The sequence below is a fragment of the Triturus cristatus genome, unplaced genomic scaffold, assembly GCF_964204655.1.
Source record: "Triturus cristatus unplaced genomic scaffold, aTriCri1.1 SCAFFOLD_1008, whole genome shotgun sequence".
Taxonomy (NCBI): domain Eukaryota; kingdom Metazoa; phylum Chordata; class Amphibia; order Caudata; family Salamandridae; genus Triturus; species Triturus cristatus.
Genome location: NW_028188494.1, coordinates 25,001 through 30,000, shown reverse-complemented (window position 1 = coordinate 30,000; position 5,000 = coordinate 25,001).

Sequence of the window (5,000 nt, the reverse complement as noted above, 5' to 3'; positions counted from 1 at the left end):
CCCGTCTCGGGATCCACGGACCTCACGGGGCTCCGACCCAGAAAACTCGGAGAGAAAGGACCATCGGGAAGGGGCTGAGAGGCAGGAGCGTACCCGGGCCCCTGGGGGCCCCGGCGGGCGGGCCCCGGGTCTGCCTTCCCCTGATTCAGTATCGCCAAACATCACTTTGGTCTGACTGACCCTCTCCCTAGTAATCCGGAGGAAAATTACCCCCCTTTCTTGTAATCCGTGCGCACGAGGTGACAGAGGGGACCCTAGGCGCGAATGTACCCGACCTCCTGGAGCCCTCGCTGGGATCCGGGAGGCAAATGGACCCTCATCGAGACTTCCAGGCGAGCTCGGCCATCTGGTCGCCCCATAGGAAAGCATTGTGCGCGACCAGATGGCCGAAGGGGCCTGCGCGACCAGATGGCCGAAGGGGCCTGCGCGACCAGATGGCCGAGGGGACGTGCGCGACCAGATGGCCGAGGGGACAGGCGCGACCAGATGGCCCAGGGGAAAGGCAAAAGGGAAGGGGGAGCTTCCCCGGGCCCTCTGGACCCCGCACCCGGGCACCCTGCCGCCGCGGCAGGACCCGGGACGGAGCCCGGGGCGGGGAGGCCGCCCTCACCGGGGCCCCCCCCCCAGGGGCCCGGCCGGAGCACCTGAACCCAGGCGAGCGAGGGGAGGCTCCCCGGCCACGACGGAACCCCGTCCCGGGCCTTTGGCAGTGCCGCAGGCCGGGGGACAGGGCCCGGGGACGGAGACCCCGACCCGGGGCCCGGCCGGGCCCCTGGAACCAGCCGGGGCTCCCGGGACCGCAGGCGATGGGGAAGCCTCCCCGGGCCCTCCGGACCGCGCCCCGGGCACCCTGCCACGCGGAAGGACCCAGGACGGAGCCCGGGGCGGGGAGGCCGCCCTCCCCGGGGCCCCCAGGGGCCCGGCCGGAGCACCTGAACCCAGGCGAGCGAGGGGAGGCTCCCCGGCCACGACGGAACCCCGTCCCGGGCCTTTGGCAGTGCCGCAGGCCGGGGGACAGGGCCCGGGGACGGAGACCCCGACCCGGGGCCCGGCCGGGCCCCTGGAACCAGCCGGGGCTCCCGGGACCGCAGGCGATGGGGAAGCCTCCCCGGGCCCTCCGGACCGCGCCCCGGGCACCCTGCCACGCGGAAGGACCCAGGACGGAGCCCGGGGCGGGGAGGCCGCCCTCCCCGGGGCCCCCAGGGGCCCGGCCGGAGCACCTGAACCCAGGCGAGCGAGGGCAGGCTCCCCGGCCACGACGGAACCCCGTCCCGGGCCTTTGGCAGTGCCGCAGGCCGGGGGACAGGGCCCGGGGACGGAGACCCCGACCCGGGGCCCGGCCGGGCCCCTGGAACCAGCCGGGGCTCCCGGGACCGCAGGCGATGGGGAAGCCTCCCCGGGCCCTCCGGACCGCGCCCCGGGCACCCTGCCACGCGGAAGGACCCAGGACGGGGAGGCCGCCCTCCCCGGGGCCCCCAGGGGCCCGGCCGGAGCACCTGAACCCAGGCGAGCGAGGGGAGGCTCCCCGGCCACGACGGAACCCCGTCCCGGGCCTTTGGCAGTGCCGCAGGCCGGGGGACAGGGCCCGGGGACGGAGACCCCGACCCGGGGCCCGGCCGGGCCCCTGGAACCAGCCGGGGCTCCCGGGACCGCAGGCGATGGGGAAGCCTCCCCGGGCCCTCCGGACCGCGCCCCGGGCACCCTGCCACGCGGAAGGACCCAGGACGGAGCCCGGGGCGGGGAGGCCGCCCTCCCCGGGGCCCCCAGGGGCCCGGCCGGGGCTCCGGAACCCAGACGAGCGAGGGGAGGCTCCCCGGCCACAACGGAACCCCGTCCCGGGCCTTTGGCAGTGCCGCAGGCTGGGGGACGGGGCCCGGGGCCGGAGACCCCGACCCGGGGCCCGGCCGGGCCCCTGGACCCAGCCGGGGCTCCGGGGACCGCAGGCGCAGGGGAAGCCTCCCCGGGCCCTCTGGACCCCTCCCCGGGCACCCTGCCACGCGGCAGGACCCGGGACGGAGCCCGGGGTGGGGAGGCCGCCCTCCCCGGGGCCCCCAGGGGCCCGGCCGGAGCTCCGGGACCCAGACGAGCGAGGGGAGGCTCCCCGGCCCCAACGGAACCCCGTCCCGGGCCTTTGGCAGTGCCGCAGGCCGGGGGACTGGGCCCGGGGCCAAAGGCCTCAACCCGGGGCCCGGCCGGGCCCCTGGAACCAGCCGGGGCTCCGGGGACCGCAGGCGCAGGGGAAGCCTCCCGGGGCCCTCCGGACCCCTCCCCGGGCACCCTGCCACGCGGCAGGACCCGGGACGGAGACCGGGGTGGGGAGCCTGCCCTCCCCGGGGCCCCCAGGGGCCCGGCCGGAGCTCCTGAACCCAATGCAGCCACGGGAGGCACCCCGGCCGCAACGGAACCCCGTCCCGGGCCTTTGGCAGTGCCGCAGGCCGGGGGACGGCGCCCGGGGCCGGAGACCCCGACCCGGGGCCCGGCCGGGCCCCTGGACCCAGCCGGGGCTCCGAGGACCGCAGGTGCAGGGGAAGCCTCCCCGGGCCCTCCGGACCCTTCCCCGGGCACCCTGCCACGCGGCAGGACCCGGGACGGAGACCGGGGCGGGGAGGCCGCCCTCCCCGGGGCCCGGCCGGAGCTCCTGAACCCAATCCAGCCACGGGAGGCACCCCGGCCACAACGGAACCCCGTCCCGGGCCTTTGGCGGTGCCGCAGGCCGGGGGACGGCACCCGGGGCCGGAGACCCCGACCCGGGGCCCGGCCGGGCCCCTGGACCCATCCGGGGCTCCCGGGCGCGCAGGGGAAGGCCCTCCGGCCACCCTGCCACACGGCAGGACCCAGTTGCCGGCTGAGGACCGAGAGGGGTCCCAGAGTACCCTGTCCCTAGTAATCCGGAGGAAGGCTACCCCCCGTTCTTGAAACCCGCACGCTCCGAGTGACGGAGGGGACCCTAGGGGCGAACGCACCCGGCCTCCTGGAGCCCCGGCTGGGATCTGAGAGGCAAATGGACCCTCATCGGGACTTCCAGGCCTGGCCCTGCCATCTGGTCGCCCCATTGGAAAGCATTGCGCGCGACCAGATGGCCGAGGGGAAAGGAGCCACCAGGTGGCCGGCAACTGAAAGGACTCCCGCCTGCCCACCCACCAGGGGCTCGGGGTGGGGACTCTGCTTCCCGGCTGGGCCTCAGGCACGGGGAGGACCACCGGAGCTCTCGGGGCCTGGGCGTACCCGGGGGAGGACTGCCCGGGACCCGTGGAGCCCGTCCCTGGGCACTTTGCCATGCCGCGGCCCGGAGGAGGGAAGCCCCGGGGACCTGGGAGGATGTTGCCCGGGCGTAGCCCATCTGGTCCCCGGCAATGAACCGCACAACCCCAGCATGGGTGTTTCGGCATACCCTGCCCCTACTAATCCGGAGGAAGGATACCCTCCTTTCTTGTAACCCGCGCGCTGCGAGTGACGGAGGGGACCCTAGGCGCGGACGCGCCCGGCCTCCTGGAGCCCTGGCTGGGATCCGGGAGGCGAATGGACCCTCATCGGGACTTCCAGGCCGGCCCGGCCATCTGGTCGCCCCATTGGAAAGCATTGCGCGCGACCAGATGGCCGAGGGGAAAGGAGCGACCGGATGGCCGGCAACTGAAAGGGCTCCCGTCTGCCCGAGCCATAGCGGTAGGGCTCCCGCCTGCCCACCCTCACACCAAGGGCTCGGGGGGGGACTCTGCTTCCCGGGTTGGCCTCGGGCACGGGGAGGTCCACCGGAGCTCTCGGGGCCTGGGCGCCCGGGGGAGGACTGCCCGGGACCCGTGGAGCCCGTCCCTGGGCACTTTGCCATGCCGCGGCCCGGAGGAGGGAAGCCCCCGGAGGCCTTGGAGGATGTTGCCCGGGCGTCGCCCATCTGGTCCCCGGCAATGAACCGCACAGCCCCAGCATGGGTGTTCCGGCATACCCTGCCCCTAATAATCCGGAGGAAGGATACCCCCCTTTCTTGTAACCCGCACGCTGCAAGTGACGGAGGGGACCCTAGGCGCGGACGCGCCCGGCCTCCCGGAGCCCTGGCTGGGATCCGGGAGGCGAATGGACCCTCATCGGGACTTCCAGGCCGGCCCGGCCATCTGGTCGCCCCATTGGAAAGCATTGCGCGCGACCAGATGGCCGAGGGGAAAGGCGCGACCAGGTGGCCGGCAACTGAAAGGGCTCCCGTCTGCCCGAGCCATAGCGGTAGGGTTCCCGCCTGCCCACGCAGGGCTCCGTGGCTGCAGGGCTCTGGGCCTGCAGGGCTCCGGGGCTGCAGGGCTCCGGGGCTGCAGGGCTCCGGGGCTGCAGGGCTCTGGGCCTGCAGGGCTCTGGGCCTGCAGGGCTCCGGGGCTGCAGGGCTCCGGGGCTGCAGGGCTCTGGGGCTGCAGGGCTCCGGGGCTGCAGGGCTCCGGGGCTGCAGGGCTCCGGGGCTGCAGGGCTCTGGGCCTGCAGGGCTCCGGGGCTGCAGGGCTCCGGGCCTGCAGGGCTCCGGGGCTGCAGGGCCTTGGGCCTGCTAGGGTTCCGGGCCTGCAGGGCTCCAGGGCTCCGTGCTGAAGGGCTCCAGGGTCTGCAGGGCTTTGGGGCTGCAGGCCTCGGGGGACGCCCGGGAGACCCATGGAGCCCGTCCTGGGCACTTTGCCTCGCCGCGGGCTGGAGGAGGAAGCACCCGACGCCCCGGGGAAGTGTCGTCCGGGCTTGGCCCATCTGGTCCCCGCCTGAGAACCGCAATCCCCAGGAGGGGTGTCCCGGCATACCCTGCCCCTACTAATCCGGAGGAAGGCTACCCACCTTTCTTGTAACCCTCGCGCTCCGAGTGACGGAGGGGACCCTAGGCGCGGACGCGCCCGGCCTCCTGGAGCCCTGGCTGGGATCCGCGAGGCGAATGGACCCTCATCGGGACTTCCAGGCCGGCCCGGCCATCTGGTCGCCCCATTGGAAAGCATTGCGCGCGACCAGATGGCCGAGGGAAAGGTGCGACCAGATGGCCGGGA